Consider the following 24,704-nt stretch of genomic DNA (forward strand, 5'->3'; position numbering starts at 1 on the left):
CCGGGTCACATGAGTGACCCGGCGTTCAGATATTTGTGGCGGCTCCCAGCGAGCAGCGTTATACATGCTGCCGCTGGGAGGAGGGGAGGAGTACGCGAGCGGCGTGTCAAGAAGAGAGGACACCGCTCGCTGACAGGTAAGCCCTGACAATAACAGATGAAACGGCTATTTTAGTAAAATGGTCTCAGAGCTGTGTTTTGCCACACATGTGCAATAGCCTCCCAATGCGAAAGCATTGGATTGGCTGAGATCATCAACATTCATGATCTCAGCCAAAGAGGTGGTGCTTGATTGTGGACATCAGAACTGTGAAGTTTGAGAGGTAAGTAAATCATCTTTTTTAACCCTGGCGGCACTAGCCAGGTCACCTATTCAGTGACTAGGGCACTTTAGTGCTAGAAATACATACTTGTATTCCCAATGCTATAGTGTTCCTTTAATTTAATTAACTCTTTCAGTTTATCTGCACCACATTATAGTTGTGCCTCAATGTGAGTGGAATTATGGTCAAGAACTATGTACTAGCCTGATTTTCTCATTTAAATTGCTAGTGATACACATGTATATTATGTTTGGATAAAACCCTTAATCAGGTTAATATGCTCCTTATAGACTAACTAACTTTGGACATTGTGAGTGATTGATTCTTTTTTTGCAGATGTTATTTCTACTTACACTAGGAGATTGCCATGCCACTCCTGGCACCATAAACACAGTGGTGGTCATGTTGTGCTGGAGAGAAATCTACAATTAAAGGTACACTATAGGTTCAGGAACACAAACATGTATTCCTTACCTTATAGTGTTAAAACCACCATCTAGCCCCCCTGGCCCTCTTTTGCCTCCCTAAATATAGTAAAATCTTACTTGTATTGAAGTTTGCAGCTGTTGGCTCTGCCCCTGTCTGCCTCTGACCTGCCTGCTGTCTGCTGACATCATCAGAAGTGGGGGTCTGAGCCAATCATAATGCTTCCCCGTAGGATTGGCTGAGGCTGTTAAGGAGGCAGATCAGGGGCAGAGCCAGCACGAGTCAAAAATAGCACTTGCCAATCAGCATCTGCTCATAGAGATGAATTAAATCAATGCCTCTCTATGAGGAAAGTTCAGTATCTGCATGCAGAGAGGGGGAGACATTGAATGGCAGTGCTGCTCACTATGCAGCACTGCCCCAGGAAGCACCTCTAGAAGCTATCTAAGGAGTGACCAGTGGAGTTATCACTAGGCTGTAATGTAAACACTGCATTTTCTCTGAAAAGACAATGATTACAGCAAAAGCCTGAAGGGAATGATTATAATCACCAGAACAAATGCAGTAAGCTGTAGTTGGAAGCCCAGAAGGCAGTAAAAAGATCAATAGGATTGTAAGAGAGAGCTCTGACTCTCTGAAAATAGATAAAATACTCTTGTAGCTTATTGTGAAATATTTGTAGTCATATTTTTTTCAAGTATTGTTTCAATACTTTAGCAAAAACATTTAACACATAATGATCACAATGAACTCAATGTGTGCTGGCACTCAATTACGTAGGGTGCAGGTATTCGAGGTTAACCCCCAAAAACCACCTCCTAATCACAATCATAAATAAATATGAATACCGCACTCAATTGTGTAACAAATTGCAATGAAACTTATTGCTAATAGTGATGTACCAAACTGTTAGCCAGCGAATAGTTCCTGGCGAACATAGCGTGTTCGAGTTCGCCACCGTGGGCGAACACATGGGCGGTTCGATCCGCCCCCTATTCGTCATCATTGAGCAAACTCTGACCCTGTGCCTCACGGTCAGCAGACACATTCCAGCAAATTAGCAGCAGACCCTCCCTTCCACACCCTCCCACCTCTCTCCCAGCATCCATTTTAGGTTCATTCCGAAGCTGCATGCTTAGTGAGAGGAGGGAAAGTGTAGCTGCTGCTCATTAGATAGGGAAATTGATAGCTAGGCTAGGGTATTCAGTGTCCACTACAGTCCTGAAGGACTCATCTGATCTCTGCTGTAAGAACAGCACCCCAAAAAGCCCTTTTTAGGGCTAGAACATGTCTGCTTTTTTTTTTTTCTGTGTAATGTAATTGCAGTTGCCTGCCTGCCAGCTTCTGTGTCAGGCTCACAGTGCATACTGTGCCCATTTGCCCAGTGCCACCACTCACTCACTGGTGTCACAATAGCTTAAGCTTGACATTTAAAAAGAAGAAAAAATGTTTCACTGTAATAAATTGAATAGCAGTTAGTTGTCTGCCAGCTTCTGTGTCAGGCTCAGTGGATACTGTGCCCATTTGCCCAGTGCCACCACTCATATCTGGTTTCACAATAGCTTATGCTTGACATTTAAAAAGAAAAAAAATGTTTCACTGTAATAGATTGAATAGCAGTTAGTTGCCTGCCAGCTTCTGTGTCAGGCTCACAGTGGATATTGTGCCAATTTGTCCAGTCAGTGCCACCACATATCTGGTGTCTCTATAGCGTGCTTTTACAAAGAAAAAACGTTTTCCAGTGTAAGCTAATAGCAGCCAGTGTCCTTAAAGCGGGTGTGTCAGGCCTTCAGCGTGTGCCCTGCAGACCCCTGCCAGTGTACTTTGACAGTTGCCACTCATATCTGGTGTCTCTATAGCATGCTTTTACAAAGAAAATCCGTTTTCCAGTGTAAGCTAATAGCAGTCAGTGTCCTTAAAGCGCGTGTGTCAGGCCTTCAGCGTGTGCTCTGCAGACCCCTGCCAGTGTACTTTGACAGTTGCCACTCATATCTGGTGTCTCTATAGCGTGCTTTTACAAAGAAAAAAAGTTTTCCAGTGTAAGCTAATAGCAGTCAGTGTCCTTAAAGCGGGTGTGTCAGGCCTTCAGCGTGTGCTCTGCAGACCCCTGCCAGTGTACTTTGACAGTTGCCACTCATATCTGGTGTCTCTATAGCGTGCTTTTACAAAGAAAAAAGTTTTCCAGTGTAAGCTAATAGCAGCCAGTGTCCTTAAAGCGGGTGTGTCAGGCCTTCAGCGTGTGCCCTGCAGACCCCTGCCAGTGTACTTTGACAGTTGCCACTCACATCTGGTGTCACAATAGCGTGCATTTAAAACCCAAAAACTTTTTTCACTGTTAGAGATTGAATAGCAGTTAGTTGTCTTCAAGCGGGTGTGTCAGGCCTACAGCGTGTGCTCTGCAGACCTCTGCCAGTGCACATTGCCACTCATATCTGGTGTCACAATAGCGTGCATTTAAAACCAAAAAACTTTATTCACTGTTATAGATTGAATAGCAGTTAGTTGTCTTCAAGCGGGTGTGTCAGGCCTATAGCGTGTGTTCTGCCAACCCCAGGAAGTGTAATTTGCCACTCATATCTGGTGTCTCTATAGCGTGCCTTTACAAAGAAAAAACTTTTTTCACTGTTATAGATTGAATAGCAGTTAGTTGTCTTCAAGCGGGTGTGTCAGGCCTACAGCGTGTACTCTGCAGACCTCTGCCATTGCACATTGCCACTCATATCTGCACACATAGTACCACTAATCCCCAAGAAAATGACAGGCAGAGGCAGGCCACCCTGCAGGGGCCATCGTGGTCGTGTTGCTGTGATTCCCTTTGGCCCTAGAATAATGCCCAGTTTTCAGAGGCCACGTACCCTGAACTTGAAAAGTTCTGAGGACATAGTTGACTGGCTAACACAGGACACCCAATCTTCTACAGCTTCCGCTCGGAACCTTGACGCACCATCCTCCTCCAGCTTAGCTTCAGGCACCTCTCAAGATACCACTCACCCGCCTGCCGCCACCACCAAAACTAGCACCACAGCCGCTTTGCTTGGTATGTCAGAGGAGTTATTAACACATCCGTTTGAAGAAATGAGTGATGCGCAACCATTATTGCCAGAGGATGTAGATAACACTCATATCTGGTGTCTCTATAGCGTGCTTTTACAAAGAAAAAAAGTTTTCCAGTGTGAGCTAATAGCAGACAGTGTCCTTAAAGCGCGTGTGTCAGGCCTTCAGCGTGTGCTCTGCAGACCTCTGCCAGTGCACATTTCCACTCACATCTGGTGTCACAATAGCGTGCATTTAAAACCCAAAAACTTTTTTCACTGTTATAGATTGAATAGCAGTTAGTTGTCTTCAAGCGGGTGTGTCAGGCCTACAGCGTGTGCTCTGCAGACCTCTGCCAGTGCACATTGCCACTCATATCTGGTGTCACAATAGCGTGCATTTAAAACCAAAAAAACTTTATTCACTGTTATAGATTGAATAGCAGTTAGTTGTCTTCAAGCGGGTGTGACAGGCCTACAGCGTGTGCTCTGCCAACCTCAGGAAGTGTAATTTGCCACTCATATCTGGTGTCTCTATAGCGTGCCTTTACAAAGAAAAAACTTTTTTCACTGTTATAGATTGAATAGCAGTTAGTTGTCTTCAAGCGGGTGTGTCAGGCCTACAGCGTGTACTCTGCAGACCTCTGCCATTGCACATTGCCACTCATATCTGCACACATAGTACCACTAATCCCCAAAAAAATGACAGGCAGAGGCAGGCCACCCTGCAGGGGCCATCGTGGTCGTGTTGCTGTGATTCCCTTTGGCCCTAGAATAATGCCCAGTTTTCAGAGGCCACGTACCCTGAACTTGAAAAGTTCTGAGGACATAGTTGACTGGCTAACACAGGACACCCAATCTTCTACAGCTTCCGCTCGGAACCTTGACGCACCATCCTCCTCCAGCTTAGCTTCAGGCACCTCTCAAGATACCACTCACCCGCCTGCCGCCACCACCAAAACTAGCACCACAGCCGCTTTACTTGGTATGTCAGAAGAGTTATTCACACATCCGTTTGAAGAAATGAGTGATGCGCAACCATTATTGCCAGAGGATGTAGATAACAGGGATATGTCTCAGGCAGGCAGCATTACACACATGGACGTACGGTGTGATGATGATGATGTTGTACCCGCTGCTGCTTCATTTGCTGAGTTGTCAGATACAAGTGAAGCGGTTGATGATGACGATGCGTCCATGGATGTCACGTGGGTGCCCGCTCGGCAAGAAGAAGAACAGGGCGAAAGTTCAGATGGGGAGACAGAGAAGAGAAGACGAGTTGGAAGCAGGGGGAGGTCGTCACAAGGAGCTAGTGGCACAGTCAGACAGCATGCATCGGCACCCGGGGTCAGCCCGACAGCACGCCAATCAACGGATGCTGTGTCCACCACCAGAATGCCGTCATTGCAGAGCTCAGCAGTGTGGAATTTTTTTTGTGTGTCTGCCTCTGACAACAGCGATGCAATTTGCAACCTGTGCCAAAAGAAACTGAGTCGTGGGAAGTCCCACACCCACCTAGGTACAACTGCTTTGCGTAGGCACATGATCTCACATCACAAACGCCTATGGGATCAACACATGAGTACAAGCAGCACGCAAACTCTAAGCCGCCATCCTCCTCCTGGTCCAGCATCTTCAGCCACATCAACCACTGCTGTCCTCCTTGCCCCCTCTCAACCATCCACCACTCCGTCTCCCGCCTTGAGTAATTCCCGCTCATCTGCCCACAGTCATGTGTCTGTCAAGGACATGTTTGAGCGTAAGAAGCCAATGTCAGAAAGTCACCCCCTTGCCCAGCGTCTGACAGCTGGCTTGTCCGAACTATTAGCCCGCCAGCTTTTACCATACAAGCTGGTGGAGTCTGAGGCATTCAAACCGCAGTGGAAGGTACCCAGCCGAAATTTCTTTTCACAAAAGGCAATCCCCAACCTGTACTCGATTGTGCAAAAGGAAGTAATGGCATGTCTGGCACACAGTGTTGGGGCAAGGGTCCATCTGACCACTGATACCTGGTCTGCAAAGCATGGTCAGGGCAGGTATATCACCTACACTGCGCATTGGGTAAACCTGCTGACTGCTGCCAAGCATGGAATGCATGGCTCTGCAGAGGAGTTGGTAACACCGCCACAACTTGCAGGCAGGCCTGCTGCCACCTCCTCTACTCCTCCTACTCCATCCTCTTCCATAACCTCCTCGGCTGAGTCCTCTTCTGCTGCTGCGTCTTGCTCCACATCAACGGCACCCCCCCAGCTCCCCAGGTACTATTCCACATCCCGGATACGGCAGTGTCACGCCGTCTTGGGTTTGACTTGCTTGAAAGCAGAGAGTCACACCAGACAAGCACTCCTGTCCGCCCTGAACGCACAGGTGGAAAAGTGGCTGACTCCGCAGCAACTGGATATCGGCAAAGTGGTTTGTGACAACGGAAACAATTTGTTAGCGGCATTGAAGTTGGGCAAGTTGATACATGTGCCGTGCATGGCACATGTGTGTAATCTGATCGTACAACGCTTTGTGCATAAGTACACAGGCTTACAGGACGTCCTGAAGCAGGCCAGGAAGGTGTGTGGCCATTTCAGGCATTCCTACACAGCCATGGCTCACTTTGCCTATATCCAGCGGCGAAACAACATGCCAGTGAGGCGCTTGATTTGCGACAGCCCGACACGTTGGAATTCAACACTCCTAATGTTCGACCGCCTGCTCCAACAAGAAAAAGCTGTTAATGAATATTTGTACGACCGGGGTGCTAGGACAGCCTCTGGGGAGCTGGGAATTTTTTTGCCACGTTACTGGACGCTCATGCGCAATGCCTGTAGGCTCATGCGTCCTTTTGAGGAGGTGACAAACCTAGTCAGTTGCACCGAAGGCACCATCAATGACATCATACCATTTGTTTTCTTCCTGGAGCGTGCCCTGCGAAGAGTGCTGGATCAGGCCGCAGATGAGCGTGAAGAGGAAGAGGAAGAGTTGTGGTCACCATCACCACCAGAAACAGCCTAATCAGCATCGCTTGCTGGACCTGCGGCAACACTGGAAGAGGATTGTGAGGAAGAGGAGTCAGAGGAGGAATGTGGCTTTGAGGAGGAAGAGGAATACCAACCACAACAGGCATCCCAGGGTGCTCGTTGTCACCTATCTGGTACCCGTGGTGTTGTACGTGGCTGGGGGGAAAAACATACCTTCATTGACATCACTGAGGAGGAGGAACAGGAAATGAGTAGCTCGGCATCCAACCTTGTGCAAATGGGGTCTTTCATGCTGTCGTGCTTGTTGAGGGACCCTCATATAAAAAGGCTGAAGGGGAACGACCTGTACTGGGTGTCCACGCTACTAGACCCCCGGTATAAGCAGAAAGTGGCGGAAATGTTACTGAATTACAACAAGTCGGAAAGGATGCAGCATTTGCAAAATAAATTAAAAAGTATGCTTTACACAGCGTATAAGGGTGATGTCACAGCACAACGGGAATCTAACAGGGGGAGAGGTGGAAGTCATCCTCCTCCTCCCACGACAACGCCGGCAAGGACAGGACGCTTTAAAGACGTGTTGTTGATGGAGGACATGCGGACCTTTTTAAGTCCTACGCATCACCACAGCCCTTCAGGACCCACCCTCAGAGAACGACTCGACCGACAGGTAGCAGACTACCTCGCCTTAACTGCAGATATCGACACTCTGAGGAGCGATGAACCCCTTGACTACTGAGTGTGCAGGCTTGACCTGTGGCCTGAGCTATCCCAATTTGCGATAGAACTTCTGTCCTGCCCCGCTTCAAGTGTCCTGTCAGAAAGGACCTTCAGTGCAGCAGGAGGTATTGTCACTGAGAAGAGAAGTTGCCTAGGTCAAAAAAGTCTAGATTACCTCACCTTTATTAAGATGAATGAGGGATGGATCCCGAAGGGACTGACACTGGGTGATACATTCGATTAAAAAAGGCCTGATGAGATGAGCTGCCTTGGGCTAAAAATGGTCCACACGCTGCTGTATTCTAGCTCTGAATACCGGTTGACTTGCGTGACTTATCCGCCACCAACTAGGGTTCAAGCCGCCATGTTTTAGGGCACTTTCTGCCTGTGAAACAAACATTAATTTTTCTGCCCGCTGCTACAGCAGCGGCTGCAACAATACCTAATTTTTCAGGCATGTGTACATGCCTAATTTTTAGGCCCTCTGGTGCTGCACTGTGGCTTCAAAAACCAAACCAAAAAAAGGCACATAGTGACCCTATGTAGGGGGAACAGTCCCTATTCTGCTCTGTGTCAGTGTGTATCAGGGATTTGACTATCTTTATTCAGATTAAAAAATTACAATTCCACGAAAAATTTAACAAACATTTACAAGAACATGTTATGCACATCATAGAAACAACGTGAACCTCATTAAAGCCACAAACTTAAGACAAAAAATACGTACACACAATGTGTAAGGGTTTGAAAGAAAATTCTGAATCCTTACATGTTTACTTTATCGTTTGTTTGATTTTTGTGAACCATATATAAACTACAAGCAGCGTGAAAACTATAAAAACTCAAGTGTCCATGCTGATCAAATTAAATAGTATGCTTTACACAGCGTATAAGGGTGATGTCACAGCACAACAGGAATCTAACAGGGGAAGAGGTGGAAGTCATCCTCCTCCTCCCATGACCACACCATATCTGCCAAGTGACCCTATGTAGGGGGAACAGTCTCTATTCTGCTCTGTGTCAGTGTGTATCATGGGCTCTGAGGACGGGGAACACTCTCTATTCTGCTCTTTGTCAGTGTGTATCAGGGGCTCTGAGCAGGGGCGGACTGAGAACCCTCAGGGCCCCCGGGCAAAATAAATCAAGGGCCCCCTTACAGGCCCCACCCATACTCCGGAGCAAGCGCCACCCATGTCCCGCCTCCATGCACCGCCTCCAGCCACACCCTACACAATCTTTAGACACAAGGAACAAAAGTGCAATAATCCCTTCAAGGCCCCAGTAGAGACTACAATTGAGGGCTAATAGGCCATGGAGGGGGGTCTTTCTAGCAGAGGCTATCTCAGTGTCCTTTAGAGAGTGTGTTAGAAAGAATCCCTTCCAGGCCCTATTAGAGACTACAATGGAGTCTAATAGGCTTGGAAGGGGGTCTTTCTAACAGAGGCCATCTCAGTGTCCCTGCTGGAAACAGTCGCCTCCAGGCCCCAGTAGAGACTACAATTGAGGGCTAATGGGCCATGGAGGGGGGAGCATTCTAGCAGACACTATCTCAGTGTCCTTTAGAGAGTGTGTTAGAATTTCCTCCAGGTCCCATTAAAGACTACAATGGAGTCTAATGGGGCCTGGAGGGGGGTCTCTCCAACACTCTGGTTCCTATTCACAATATAGCAACACAACATAGCTCGCTGATACCTAGGCCAAGTTGGCTCCTCTTACCTTAATTACTGTTGCTGGCTGGCAGTCTGTGGGCTTGCTGGAAGGCTGTGGGCTTACTGGCTGCGGCTGGCAGGCTGTGGGCTTGCTGGCAGGCTGTGGGCTTGCTGGCTACTGCCGGCAGGCTGTGGGCTTGCTGGCTGCGGCTGGCAGGCTGTGGGCTTGCTGGCTGCGGCTGGCAGGCTGTGGGCTTGCTGGCTGCGGCTGGCAGGCTGTGGCTTGCTGCCTGCGGTTGGCAGACTGTGGGCTTGCTGGCTGTAAGCCTAACTGGTGGCCTGTGGGCTGGCTGGCTGGCTGGCCGGCTTGTGGGCTGGCTGGCTGGCCTGTGGGCTGGCTGGCTTGCAGGCTACTGGGGCACTTGTAGATTATTTAAAGAAATAATCCATGCACAATAACCACTACTGCTCTGTGTAGTCATTATGGTGCCAGGAGGGCCGGGCCCCCCTCCCAGAGTAAGTAGTCAAACCGTTTAAAAACAGTTTGACAACTTACCAGGGGTCTGCTGGGATATGAGGCTGTAGTAGGGTATAGGAGGAGTTGTGCAATGTGTAAGGGGTGCAGTGTGTGTGAAAGGTTCAGTGTGTGTGAGGGGGTGTAGTGTGTGAATGTGTAGGGTGTGTGGGGCAATGTGTGTATGAGGGGGCTGTGTATGTGTGTGGCAATGTTAGTATGGGGGGCTGTGTGTGTATGGGTGGGCAGTGTATGTGTGTGTGTGTGTGAGGCAATGTGTGTAAATGTGTATGGTGTGTGTGGGGGCAGTGTGTGTGTTCTAAAGAAGGATATCATGGCACTAGAAAAAGTGCAGAGGCGGGCTACAAAATTAATAAAAGGAATGGAACATATCAGCTATGAAGAAAGGTTAACAAATTTAAACCTATTTAGTTTAGAAAAACGTCGCCTGAGAGGGGATATGATAACATTATACAAATATATTCGGGGCCAATACAAACCATTGTGTGGAAATCTATTCACAAACCGGACTTTACATAGGACACGAGGCCATGCGTTTAGACTGGAAGAAAGAAGATTTCGTGTAAGGCAAAGGAAAGGTTTTTTTACTGTAAGAACAATCAGGATGTGGAATTCTCTGCCTGAAGAAGTGGTTTTTATCAGAGTCCATACAGATGTTCAAACAGCTACTAGATGCATACTTGCAAAGACAGAATATTCAAGGATATAATCTTTCAATGTAGGGTAATAACTGCTTGATTCAAGGATAAATCTGACTGCCATTCTGGGGTCAAGAAGGAATTTTTTGTCCTAGCTTGTTGCAAAATTGTGCTTCAAACTGGTTTTTTTTTTGTTTTTTGTTTTTTTTTTGCCTTTTGGATCAACAGCAAAAAACAGGTGTGAGGAAGGCTGAACTTGATGGACGCAAGTCTCTTTTCAGCTATCTAACTATGTAACTATGTAACTATGTGTATGGGGGCAGTGTGTGAATGTGTATGGTGTGTGGGGGCAGTGTGTTTATGAGGCTAGAGTTCACTCTCACCACTGCGACCACCAGGAATCCCTGGTGGTCACAGTGTTGAGAGGGAACTCTAGCCCGTAGCTCCAGGGCTAGAGTTTACTCTTGCAAGAGCCGTAACGTTGCCGTGGTAACCACGGCAACGATCTGTGCTCGCGCAAGAAGGACCCAGAGGAGATGCAGGCTGAGCTCCCGGGTCCTCTCTTCCTCCCTCCCCTGCCGGCTGCCCGCACGGTGCCTGCGGACAGGGGAGGGGGCAATTGCCCTCCTCTTACTCCCCCTCCCCCTCTTCTTACCCCCTTCTTACTCCCCCTCCCCCTCTTCTTACTCCTCCCTCTTCTTACTCCCCCTCCCCTTACCCCCTCTTCTTACTCCCCCCTTCCTCTTTTTACTCCCCCCTCCCCCTCTTCTTACCCCCTTCTTACTCCCCCCCTCTCTTCTTACCCCCTCCCCCCTCTTCTTACTCTTCCCTCCCCCCGTCTTCTTACTCCCCCTCCCCATCTTCTTACTCCCCCTCCCTCTCTTCTTACTCCCCCCTCTTCTTACCCCCCCTCTTCTTACTCTTCCCTCCCCCCTCTTCTTACTCCCCCCTCCCACTCTTCTTACTCCCCTTCCTCTTTTTACTCCCCCCTCCCCCTCTTCTTACCCCCTTCTTACTCCCCCCTTCTTACTCCTCCCCTCCCCCTCTTCTTACCCCCCTCCTCTCTTCTTACCCCCCCTCTCTCTTCTTACCCCCATCCCTCTCACTTCTTACCCCCTCCCTCTCTCTTCTTCCCCCTCCCTCTCTCTTCTTCCCCCTCCTTCTCTCTTTTTACCCCTCTCTCTCTTTTTACCCCCTCCCCTCCCTCTCTCTTTTTACCCCCCTCTCTTTTTAACCCCCTCCCTCTCTCTTTTTAACCCCCCTCCCCCTCTCTTTTTACCCCCTCCCTCTTTTTACCCCATCCTCTCTCTTTTTAACCCCCCATCCTCTCTCTTTTTACCCCCTCTCTCTTTTTAACCCCACCCCCCTCCCCTCCCTCTCTTTTTAACCCCACCCCCTCCCCTCCCTCTCTTTTTAACCCCTCCCTCTTTTTAACCCCCCTCCCCTCCCTCTCTCTTTTTAACCCCCCTCCCCTCCCCCTCTCTTTTTAACCACCCTCCCTCTCTCTTTTTAACCCCCCTCCCCTCCCCTCCCTCTCTCTTTTTAACCCCCTCCCTCTCTCTTTTTAACCCCTCCCCTGTAGCGTGGCCGAGCTGCTCTGCGGTCCGAGGTGCCGGACTGACAGGAAGGTGCACACTCAGTGTGCACCTTCCTATCACTCTGGCCGGGCACCGCAGCTTGGCCACGGTACAGGGGAGGGGAGGTGAGAAGCTGCAGCCGCCTGAGGCTCTTAAGAGAGCGCTCAGGCGGCTTCAGCATTTAAAGGGGCGGGCGGGCTATGTCCGAAGTGCCCGACCGGTCAGTCCGCCCCTGGCTCTGAGGACAGGTGTCAATCCATATCTGCCAAGGGGGAACAGTCTCTATTCTGCTCTGTGTCACTGTGTCAGTGTGTATCATGGTCTCTGAGGACGGGGAACAGTCTCTATTCTGCTCTTTGTCAGTGTGTATCAGGGGATTTGAGGACAGGTGTCAATCCATATCTGCCAAGTGACCCTATGTAGGGGGAACAGTCCCTATTCTGCTCTGTGTCAGTGTGTATCAGGGGCTTTGAGGACAGGTGTCAATCCATACCTGCCAAGTGACCCTATGTAAGGGGAACAATCTCTATTCTGCTCTGTGTTAGTGTGTATCATGGTCTCTGAGGACGGGGAACAGTCTCTATTCTGCTCTTTGTCAGTGTGTATCAGGGGTTTTGAGGACAGGTGTCAATCCATACCTGCCAAGTGACCCTATGTAAGGGGAACAATCTCTATTCTGCTCTGTGTTAGTGTGTATCATGGTCTCTGAGGACGGGGAACAGTCTCTATTCTGCTCTTTGTCAGTGTGTATCAGGGGCTTTGAGGACAGGTGTCAATCCATATCTGCCAAGTTACCCTATGTAGGGAAAACAGTCTCTAGTCTGCTCTTTGTCAGTGTGTATCAGGGGCTTTGAGGACAGGTGTCAATCCATATCTGCCAAGTGACCCTATGTAGGGGGAACAGTCCCTATTCTGCTCGGTGTCAGTGTGTATCAGGGTCTCTGAGGACGGGGAACAGTCTCTATTCTGCTCTTTGTCAGTGTGTATCAGGGGCTTTGAGGACAGGTGTTAATCCATACCTGCCAAGTGACCCTATGTATGGGGAACAGTCTCTATTCTGCTCTTTGTCAGTGTGTATCAGGGGCTTTGAGGACAGGTGTCAATCCATATCTGCCAAGTGACCCTATGTAGGGGGAACAGTCCATATTCTGCTCTTTGTCAGTGTGTATCAGGGGCTTTGAGGACAGGTGTCAATCCATATCTGCCAAGTGACCCTTTGTAGGGGGAACAGTCCCTATTCTGCTCTGTGTCAATGTGTATCAGGGGCTTTGAGGACAGGTGTCAATCCATACCTGCCAAGTGACCCTATGTAGGGGGAACAGTCCCTATTCTGCTCTGTGTCAGTGTGTATCAGGGTCTCTGAGGACAGGTGTCAATCCATATGTCAAGGTGTCAATCCATATGTCAAGGTGTCAATATGTCATATGTCAGGTGTCAATCCATATCCATTGTGATTTAGGAACGTTAGGTGATTTATGCCCTTTATGGATTAAAACCAGACTCTGCATCAACTGTGTAATTTTCCATGGGAGTTTTGCCATGGATCCCCCTCTGGCATGCCACAGTCAAGTTGTTAGTCCCCTTGAAACAACTTTTCCATCACTTTTGTGGCCAGAAACAGTCCCTGTGGGTTTTAAAATTCGCCTGCCCATTGAAGTCAATGGCGGTTCGCCGGTTCGCGAACGTTTGCGGAAGTTCCCGTTCGCTGTTCGCGAACCGAAAATTTTGTGTTCGCGACATCACTAATTGCTAATCATGCAATTAATTCATAGTTTTAATTATAATTATTATTATTATTGAATAAGCTTATGAAGATATATATGGTTTTACAAAGTGGTGACATACAATTCATCCTATATACATGAGCTATTTACAAAAATATATATATACAGAATCCTCCCTCATGTGAAGTAAAGTTCATACTAAATGTATATACAATTGGTAATGGTCCACAGAATCAGAAAAAAATTTGAACATTTGAAAAATAAGAAAAAAATGGAAAAAATCCAAAAAGGAGAAACAGAAAAAAGGAAAAAATAAAAAAGAGAAAAAAAAAATAAAAATAAAAAAATAAATAAAGAACAAAAACAATGATGATACAGTCCTGATATATTGCAGTCCAAAAATATAGTGCACTATATGCATCATGCGTGTTTCAACTAAACTTTATTGAACACTTACAAATAGCCCCACACAAACAGACTTAAATCTTAAGTTATATGTAACAGTATAAGGAGCCTATGGAATGAGTATTGTTTATAATTAAAAGAAAACAAACCAAGTTAATACCTATGAAAAAATACCACATAGTGTAATTTATATCTAGTAGAAATAGCCTATGGAGTGAATATAATTTGTAATTGAAAACAAAACAAGGGAGAAAAAGAAGGAAAGAGACTGCCAAAGACTCTTTCTGTATATTGGAAATTAACCATTAGACAACTTATCTAATAACACAGATATTGATGTAAAAACACCTTTAACAAACCAAATTATACAAAGGGTCTGAAAAAAATCTGAAAAATTATGAAAAAATATATAAATCTAGAAATACTTCTAAGAAAAACTGTCTCAAAGCTGAATAATATAGGGCTCATCTGTGACAGGTGATCAAGGGGAAAAAAGGAAAAATCTTTGAATATGAGCCAGTTGGACAACCAGCTATATAAAGAAGAAAGAAACAGCAATTGTCATTATATCGCACAAGGAAAAAAGAAAAAAGAATAATGAAAAAAGAAAATAAAAATCAATAAAACTAAAAAATAGAAAATGAAAAATACAAAATATAAAATATGAAATATAGAATCTTGGTGTACAACTCGCCTGTCCCGTGATACCCCATGGTGCCCTGGGGCCATGTATGTGAGGGACCCTGTGTTGCTGGCAGGTAGCGGACCCATAAGGGTCAAAGTGTCGGCAGGAAAGAACAACGGACCAAGACTGGTCAAGAGGAGCTTCTGTAAGGAGCACAAAATCATAGAGCAGACAATAATGAATATGGAAAAGGAAATGCTTACAAAAAATGTTTAAGATCATAATCCTCATTAAGTCCTAGTGGTGACAAGGTCTCCAAGGTACTTATTCATTTAGTTTCTCTCTGGAGTAAAAGCTTCTGTCTGTCTCCACCCCTGCGCAGGGGTGGGATTCTGTCTATAACTTGAAACCTTAATTGGTTTACATTGTGGCCATGCATTTTGTACCGGAGCCTCCACTTTGTCATGTTGAAATGCTGCCCTGATGCTCCTTTTATGCTCCCCTATCCGCTCTTTCACTGGCCTGATGGTCTCCCCCACATATAGCAGCCCACAGGGACACTTAAGAGTATATGCGACAAAATCTGAGTTGCACGTCTAAAAATCTTTGACATCAAACTTTTTACCTGACCGAGGATGAACAAAATATTACCCCTTGATCACACTATTACAGTGTGAACAAATAAGGCATGGAAAGGTACCCATCTTAGGTTCTGAAAAAAAATCTGGTTTGTTTTTTAGAATTGCCAATATCTGACCTCACTATAATATCCCTCAGGTTCGAGGCCCTCTGGTACGAAAAGAGCGGGGGATGTTGGAATATCGGGGGTAGTTGGGCATCTCCCTGAAATAACTGCCAATGTTTTAATATGACTTGTCTTATATCTCTATTGAGTGGAGTATATGGTGTCACTAACGTGATCCTTTCTACTTTATTTCTGGCTCCCGTGCCCAAGAGAGTTTCCTGACGGGAAAGGATTTCAACTTTCTGTCGCTGATTGTCAACTATATGAGTGGGATAGCCCCTCTCTATGAATTTTTTGGCCATGAAATCTAAACCTGTCATCACTTACCGTTCAGTCCACTTTTAAGGGTGAAGAGGATAGTTTGACAGGAAGAAAAAGTGATGACAGGTTTAGATTTCATGGCCAAAAAATTCATAGAGAGGGGTTATCCCACTCATATAGTTGACAATCAGCGACAGAAAGCTGTAAAACCATATATATCTTTATAAGCTTATTCAATAATAATAATAATAATGATCACAATGCATCAAAAATATTTCCAGGCTGGAATATCTATTTAAGTTATTGAGACTTCTGGTGGCAGACAAAGACTGAATGAATCATCTAGAATGTCTATGATGAAGTCTCAGGGTATGTTTTTTTATTGTTTTTTTTTTTAAACTAAACATAGAATTATAGTGAACAAAAAATGTAGTTGCAAACTATAGGCAAATTTAGTTGATTTGGAAAAACTCAGCTATAGTCCTAGGTTTTTCATTATATATCACTTCATTATAATCCAGCATTGAATGAGTAAACATCCTCAAATGTGTTTTACTAATGAGTTATTCTTGATAACTTCAGGGATGGAATATACCAAGAAATACATTAATCAATGGAATTCATTCAAGACCACATCGCCTCTTCACCATATCTTGAACTGAACTTCAAGCTTAATAACAAAATAGGTAATTGAAAGATTCTTCAAGTCACCTATGCTTCCAATTCACCTACTTTGGCCTTAAAATTGAATTTCACTGTACATTTCCACAATGTCTCACTTTAATGAATATCCCTGTCAGTGGTTATTTGCTACAGTTTAAATTGCCAATAATTAAAAGGGAATTTACTTTTAATTCCTGGCAGTGTATTTTTTATGTCTTAGAGCTATCCATTCTTGTCTGACTTTTTTTTTCTTTATCTGTGCTTTTCTCTGGAACTGTCTACTTTTGTTATCTTATCTGTGTTCTTATCTTTGTTTAATACAAACCTCCTATCTTATTTCTGTCTCCAAACATATTTCCTGTTAATTCCTGCCTTTTCAAAGTTTGTGGCTCAATATTTAACTCTGTTGTCTCCACTCTGTCTCTCGGTCCCTTTTTAGTCTCCCCCCTTTTATCATTTTCTCCTTGCTATTCTCTCTCTCTCAACTTCCTATTTATTTGTGTATCTAAACCCTATTGCACATCTCTCTTTTGGCTCCCCTCTTCATTGTTCTCAGACCCCCTACATTTAGCTCTCCCCTCCCTTATGGGTCTGTTAGTTTCTCACCTGCTCCCACACTCTATATTTCTGTATCTCGGTCCCTATATTACATCTGTCTAAAATAATTAGCATGATGCAAGGCATTGCAGAATAATAAATGAGCACCACTCCTAATTTCCCAACTATTTATGCATTGGGTATAAAATTGCCTGAGTTTCCTGTTTCCATTTCCTCTACAATGTAGTTCCTTCGAGATGCTTAATGTTGACATATGACATTATTCTTATACTATAATCATGCTCCCTAAAGGCCCACCATTGTAAATGGTGCAAAGAGAATCATGTAAATGAGCAAATATTCCATTCTCACACTACCTCACAAAACATGGGGAGCCAGAGGAACAATCCTTCCCCAACGTCATGAGGAGTTAGTAGCTGCAGACTCCAACTTATACTGGGTGGCAATTTCTGAACGCAAGTTATAAAACTGGTAATGTCGGAATGCAGTCCTTTCCAAATATAGTAAGGGAGTAGTGTTCCCATGCTTTCTCACTACACTGGTACCCTGAATGGCCTTAGGCACATTCCAAGCATTTTGAAAGTTCTATTTTGTGTACGCTTTATTATTTTGCTAATACAGCGATTACATATGTCTACTAACATATTTGTAAAGAGCTTTTCTTCCATTTCCTACAAGTCTTCCACTAACAACTTAAAATCAACAAAATCAACACTTTTGTATTCTATTACTTTTTTTTTTTTTTTTTTTAAATGCTTCCTTCTTCAATTTTATTAAATCCCTTAATGTATTTGAAGGTTTTTATCCAGTGTCTCACCTACCTTCTATTTTAGAAAAAGCTGTATTTCATATTCAGTAAGCAGAGTAAATGGTTACACTGCTAGCAATTTTCGCATTTACTTAAATGAAGGAACTGCGAAAATGTAAGAAAATTCAGCCCAAGGTATCTTACATTAAAATGTAACCTTAGAGGGTTACTCCAAGTATCATGACCACTTCAGAAATGTGCAGTGGTCATGGTGCCTGGAGTCTGTGCAGTGTTTTGCTGTGAAACACTGCACTTAAATAGATTAAATCCTTTGCTGCCTGAAGTGTCACTCCACCTTTGGCAGTGTCATTTACTATTAGTAGCTCCAGCAGCAACAGTGGGGCTTGATTGTCCAACCTGGTACAAGAGTTCTGGGCTGGCTAATGTTAAAGGGACACTATAGTCACCTGAACAACTTTAGCTTAATGAAGCAGTTTTGGTGTATAGAACATGCCCCTGCAGCCTCACTGCTCAATCCTCTGCCATTTAGGAGTTAAATCCCTTTGTTTATGAACCCTAGTCACACCTCCCTGCATGTGACTTGCACAGCCTTCCATAAACACTTCCTGTATAGAGAGCCCTATTTAGGCTTTCTTTATTGCAAGTTCTGTTTAATTAAGATGTTCTTATCCCCTGCTATGTTAATAGCTTGCTAGACCCTGCAATAGCCTCCTGTATGTGATTAAAGTTCAATTTAGAGATTGAGATACAATTATTTAAGGTAAATTACATCTGTTTGAAAGTGAAACCAGTTTTTTTTTTCATGCAGGCTCTGTCAATCATAGCCAGGGGAGGTGTGGCTAGGGCTGCATAAACAGAAACAAAGTGATTTAACTCCTAAATGACAGTGAATTGAGCACGGAAATTGCAGGGGAATGATCTATACACTAAAACTGCTTTATTTAGCTAAAGTAATTTAGGTGACTATAGTGTTCCTTTAATTCTGTTCATGTTTCTATGCAAAGTGTTGCATTCATTGTCTGAAAGCGGTCAGCTGAGTCTCTCAGCCAATGAATGGGCAGCGGATCAGCAGAAGCTGGATTCACAACACACCCAGCAAGCAAGATCCCTTGGCGCCCAGCAAGACAAGGTAAGAAGGTATACCATTGCAAAATCTCTGTTCCCGTTAATGGCGTAAACCATTGAAAATGGTTTACCCCTTACCGGGAACAGGGCTGGTTTACTACTAGAATCAGAACAGAACCACTACAGGTTATTGTAGTCATATTATGCTATGGCTCCAGTTTCACTGCAATTCACTGTTTAGCAAATAATACCATTTGTATTTATTCAACAAACACAAAATTTAAGAGAGATGATTTGCAAATTCTATGCAACACTAGCAGCTATGGTCTGGCTATAAGTGACCTGCAACTACAACAAATTGTCCAGTTTGAGGCACTCAATGCCCTTTCTTTATTTTGCATTAAATGTTTTATAGTTATAATAACATTTCTAGAATACAAAAATGAGAAGATAATTATTTAGTAATGCGCCCACACATCTCGCTATACTAGTGGCCCAAAGGGCAAATGTTGACTCCCCTGACCAGCAGTTTTGAAACCATCCTCCATCTCTACCATGGAAAAAGCTTGACCATTATAGTCCACATTTTGCAATGCACTTTTTAATGCGTTACAGTTCAGTGTTTAATAATATAACAAATCTCATTTTATGATTATCCACTGAAAAGTTTAATACAATGGTAATGATACTCGTCACATGTTCTTATATTACATAGTTACATAGTTACATAGCTGAAAAGAGACTTGCGTTCATCAAGTTCAGCCTTCCTCACATTTGTTTTTTTCTGTTGATCCAAAAGAAGGCAAAAAAAAACGATGTCATTAAATATCAGTTAGCTGATGTTTGCATGTTTAGATTACTGGACTGTAACAGATGGTCTTCTGAGAGTTTCACTACCATTGACGTTCTTTGTTATTTCCATTGTTGTGAACATATTTAAGCTAGATAATTTGCATATATTTGTATTGTTAATTTGTGTTGCCTTAAGTTAAATGTTGTTTTTCTGGAGCTATCTAGGTAGCTCCCCCCTGGTTTGCTATATGGGGCAATCCCACACAAGGGTACCAGATTAGGGGAGCTACCTTCTAAACAGTGCCATAACGCCAAGACATTGAACAACTCTGTACATGGGTACAGTTGATCCAAGGAAAAAGACAAAAGTACATATGAGCTAATACAAGTTTTAACAAATAAAGGACAAGTTGAGGGTTCTAGTTCAGTAAGTGAACCGTGTTTTATGGAAAACAGATATGGGTTATGTAACAGTGTGGAAAAATGGATAGTTCATTGATGCTGGATGTGTAACTTAAACCAACCTGGTAGACCTATGTGGCAGATACTGTTATATCAACTGAGTCAGTTTAGTTGACAGAAAATCATCCAGAGAGATAGAGGATGCAGGCAGGACAAGGCTGTTTGCCACCCTAGGCAAAATGTTGCTCCCCAATCGCTCCACAGTGGTCCTGTAGGTTTAACACCACAAAATAAGACATTTCCTTACCTAGAAGGGTTAAACAAGACTCTAGTCGCTGTCTGTGACGATACGGACTAATATAGTCCGTGGGTACTTCCATTAACTTGCACAGCTGATCATTTTACTAAGTGCCATGACCTGGGCTTGGAGTCCCTTTATTCACCAGCATTCACATTAAAGCAGATATTGGATAGTTACAGCCAGGCCTGGACTGGCCATCATGCACACCGGGCAAATGCCTGGTGGGCCGCTGTGGCCATGGATCTCCCCTGCCGGTCTATGCAGGGCCGGCACTATCTGAGTGCCGGCCCTGCTGCATTTCATGGTGGGTCGGTGGGGAGATCAAAGATCTCCCTCACCTGCCAACATGTAGTTTTTTGTGGCCGCCGGCGGGGGAGAGAGGGAGGGAGACAGGAGAGGAACCCGGAGGAGCTCTATCTTGCAGCTCCCCCCGGTTCCTCTCACGAGATTCGGAGCGTTGCCATGGCAACGCTCCGGGTCTCGAGAGAGTAAACTGTAGCTCCACAGGCTACAGTTCACTCAAAACTAGCACCTCCAGGGATGGCAGCAGCACGACCCCCCCACCCAGGCACACACTGCACATTGATACTCACAGCACCCTCATACACACACACACTGCACCCCTGACACTCACAGCACCCTCACTCACACGCACACACACACACACAAGGCCGCCACCAGAAATTTCGGGGCCCCTGACAAAGCACAAAGTCTTGGCCCCCCACGCCTCCCCCACCCTCCGCCCAGCCGCCCCCCCCCCGAAATGAATGCAGTGTGTGTTAGTGTAATGAATGCAGTGTGTGTGTTAGTGTAATGAATGCAGTGTGTGTGTTAGTGTAATGAATGCAGTGTGTGTGTCAGTGTAATGAATGCAATGTGTGTGTCAGTGCAATGAATGCAGTGTGTGTGTTAGTGCAATGAATGCAGTGTGTGTGTTAGTGTAATGAATGCAGAGTGTGTGTCAGTGTAGTGGATGCAGTGTGTGTGTCAGTGTAATGAATGCAGAGTGTGTCAGTGTAATGAATGCAGAGTGTGTGTCAGTGTAATGAATGCAGAGTGTTCGTCAGTGTAGTTGATGCAGTGGGTGTGTCAGTGTAGTGGATGCAGTGTGTGTGTCAGTGTAGTGAATGCAGTGTGTGTGTTAGTTTAATGAATGCAGTGTGTGTGTTAGTCTAATGAATGCAGAGTGTGTGTTAGTGTTGTGGATGCAGAGTGTGTGTTAGTGTAGTGGATGCAATGTGTGTGTGTCAGTGCAATGAATGCAGTGTGTGTGTTAGTGTAATGAATGCAGAGTGTGTGTCAGTGTAATGAATGCAGAGTGTGTGTTAGTGTAATGAATGTGTGTCAGTGTAGTGGATGCAGTGTGTGTGTCAGTGTAATGAATGCAGAGTGTGTCAGTGTAATGAATGCAGTGTGTGTCAGTGCAGTGGATGCAGTGTGTGTGTCAGTGTAGTGGATGCAGTGTGTGTGTGTCAGTGTAGTGAATGCAGTGTGTGTGTCATTCTAGTGAATGCAGTGTGTGTGTTAGTGTAATGAATGCAGAGTGTGTGTTAGTGTTGTGGATGCAGAGTGCGTGTTAGTGTAATGAATGCAGTGTGTGTGTCAGTGCAATGAATGCAGTGTATGTGTCAGTGCAATGAATGCAGAGTGTGTGTCAGTGCAATGAATGCAGTGTGTGTGTGTCAGTGCAATGAATGCAGAGTGTGTGTCAGTGCAATGAATGCAGTGTGTGTGTGTTAGTGTAATGAATGCAGAGTGTGTGTCAGTGTAGTGGATGCAGTGTGTGTGTCAGTGTAATGAATGCAGAGTGTGTCAGTGTAATGAATGCGGAGTGTGTGTCAGTGTAGTGGATGCAGTGTGTGTGTCAGTGTAGTGCAGTGTGTGCGTGTCAGTGTAGTGGATGCAGTGTGTGTGTCAGTGTAGTGAATGCAGTGTGTGTTAGTTTAATGAATGCAGTGTGTGTGTTAGTGTAATTAATGCAGAGTGCGTGTAAGTGTTGCGGATGCAGTGTGTGTGTTAGTGTTGTGGATGCAGAGTGTGTGTTAGTGTAGTGGATGCAGTGTGTGTCAGTGTAATGAATGCAGAGTGTGTGTTAGTGTAATGAATGCAGAGTGTGTCAGTGTAGTGGATGCAGTGTGTGTGCCAGTGTAATGAATGCAGAGTGTGTCAGTGTAATGAATGCAGAGTATGTATCAGTGCAGTGGATGCAGTGTGTGTGTCAATGTAGTGGATGCAGTGTGTGTGTGTCAGTGTAGTGGATGCAGTGTGTGTGTCAGTATAGTGAATGCAGTGTGTGTGTCAGTGTAGTGAATGCAGTGTGTGTGTTTGTTTAATGAATGCAGTGTGTGTGTTAGTGTAATGAATGCAAAGTGTGTGTTAGTGTTGTGGATGCAGAGTGTGTGTTAGTGTAGTGGATGCTGTGTGTGTTAGTGTAATGAATGCAGAGTGTGTGTCAGTGTAGTGGATGCAGTGTGTTTCAGTGTAATGAATGCAGAGTGTGTGTCAGTGTAATGAATGCAGAGTGTTCGTCAGTGTAGTGGATGCAGTGGGTGTGTCAGTGTAGTGGATGCAGTGTGTGTGTCAGTGTAGTGAATGCAGTGTGTGTTAGTTTAATGAATGCAGTGTGTGTGTTAGTCTAATTAATGCAGAGTGTGTGTTAGTGTTGTGGATGCAGAGTGTGTGTTAGTGTAGTGGATGCAATGTGTGTGTTAGTGTAGTGGATGCAGTGTGTGTGTGTCAGTGCAATGAATGCAGTGTGTGTGTTAGTGTAATGAATGCAGAGTGTGTGTTAGTGTTGTGGATGCAGTGTGTGTGTTAGTGTTGTGGATGCAGTGTGTGTGTCAGTGTAGTGAATGCAGAGTGTGTGTTAGTGTTGTGGATGCAGTGTGTGTGTTAGTGTTGTGGATGAAGTGTGTGTGTCAGTGTAGTGAATGCAGTGTGTGTGTTAGTGTTGTGGATGCAGTGTGTGTGTCAGTGTAGTGAATGCAGAGTGTGTGTTAGTGTTGTGGATGCAGTGTGTGTGTTAGTGCAATGAATGCAGAGTTAGTGCAATGAATGCAGAGTGTTGTGGATGCAGTGTGTGTGTTAGTGTTGTGGATGCAGTGTGTGTGTCAATGTAGTGAATGCAGAGTGTGTGTTAGTGTATTGAATGCAGAGGGTGTGTTAGTGTATTGAATGCAGAGTGTGTGTTAGTGTTGTGGATGCAGTGTGTGTGTTAGTGTAATGAATGTAGAGTGTGTGTTAGTGTAATGGATGCAGAGTGCGTGTTAGTGTTGTGGATGCAGTGTGTGTGTTAGTGTTGTGGATATAGTGTGTGTGTTAGTGGTGTGGATGCAGTGTGTGTGTTAGTGTAATGAATGCACTGTATGTGTTAGTGTAGTGAATGCAGAGTGTGTGTTAGTGTAATGAATGCAGAGTGTGTGTTAGTGTAATGAATGCAGTGGGTGTGTTAGTGTAATGAATGCAGAGTGTGTGTTAGTGTAATGAATGCAGAGTGTGTGTTAGTGTAATGAAGACAGTGTGTGTGTTAGTGTTGTGGATGCAGTGTGTGTGTTAGTGTAGTGAATGCAGAGTGTGTGTTAGTGTTGTGGATGCAGTGTGTGTGTTAGTGTTGTGGATGCAGTGTGTGTTAGTGTAATGAATGCAGTGTGTGTGTGTGTTAGTGTAGTGAATGCAGAGTATGTGTTAGTGTAATGAATGCAGAGTGTGTGTTAGTGGTGTTAGTGTAATGAATGCAGAGTGTGTGTTAGTGTTGTGGATGCAGTGTGTGTGTTAGTGTTGTGGATGCAGTGTGTGTGTCAGTGTAGTGAATGCAGTCTGTGTGTTAGTGTAGTGAATGCAGAGTGTGTGTTAGTGTTGTGGATGCAGTGTATGTTTTATTGTTGTGGATGCAGTGTGTGTATCAGTGTAGTGAATATTGAGTGTGTGTTAGTGTTGTGAATGCAGTGTGTGTGTCAGTGTAGTGAATGCAGAGTGTGTGTTAGGGTTGTGGATGCAGTGTGTGTGTTAGTGTTGTGGATGCAGTGTGTGTGTCAGTGTAGTGAATGCAGAGTGTGTGTCAGTGTAGTGAATGCAGAGTGTGTGTCAGTGTAATGAATGCAGCGTGTGTGTCAGTGTAATGAATGCAGAGTGTGTGTCAGTGTAATGAATGCAGAGTGTGTCACTGTAATGAATGCAGAGTGTGTGTCAGTGCAGTGGATGCAGTGTGTGTGTCAGTGTAGTGGATGCAGTGTGTGTGTGTCAGTGTAGTGTGTGCAGTGTGTGTCAGTGTAGTGAATGCAGTGTGTGTGTCAGTGTAGTAATGCAGTGTGTGAATGCAGTGTGTGTGTTAGTGTAATGAATGCAGAGTTTGTGTTAGTGTAGTGGATGCAGTGTTTGTGTCAGTGTAGTGAATGCAGTGTGTGTGTCAGTGTAGTGAATGCAGTGTGTGTGTTAGTGTAATGAATGCAGAGTGTGTGTTAGTGTTGTGGATGCAGTGTGTGTGTTAGTGTTGTGGATGCAGTGTGTGTGTTAGTGTTGTGGATGCA

Source organism: Pelobates fuscus, chromosome 6 (assembly GCF_036172605.1).
Source record: "Pelobates fuscus isolate aPelFus1 chromosome 6, aPelFus1.pri, whole genome shotgun sequence".
Classification (NCBI taxonomy): Eukaryota; Metazoa; Chordata; class Amphibia; order Anura; family Pelobatidae; genus Pelobates; species Pelobates fuscus.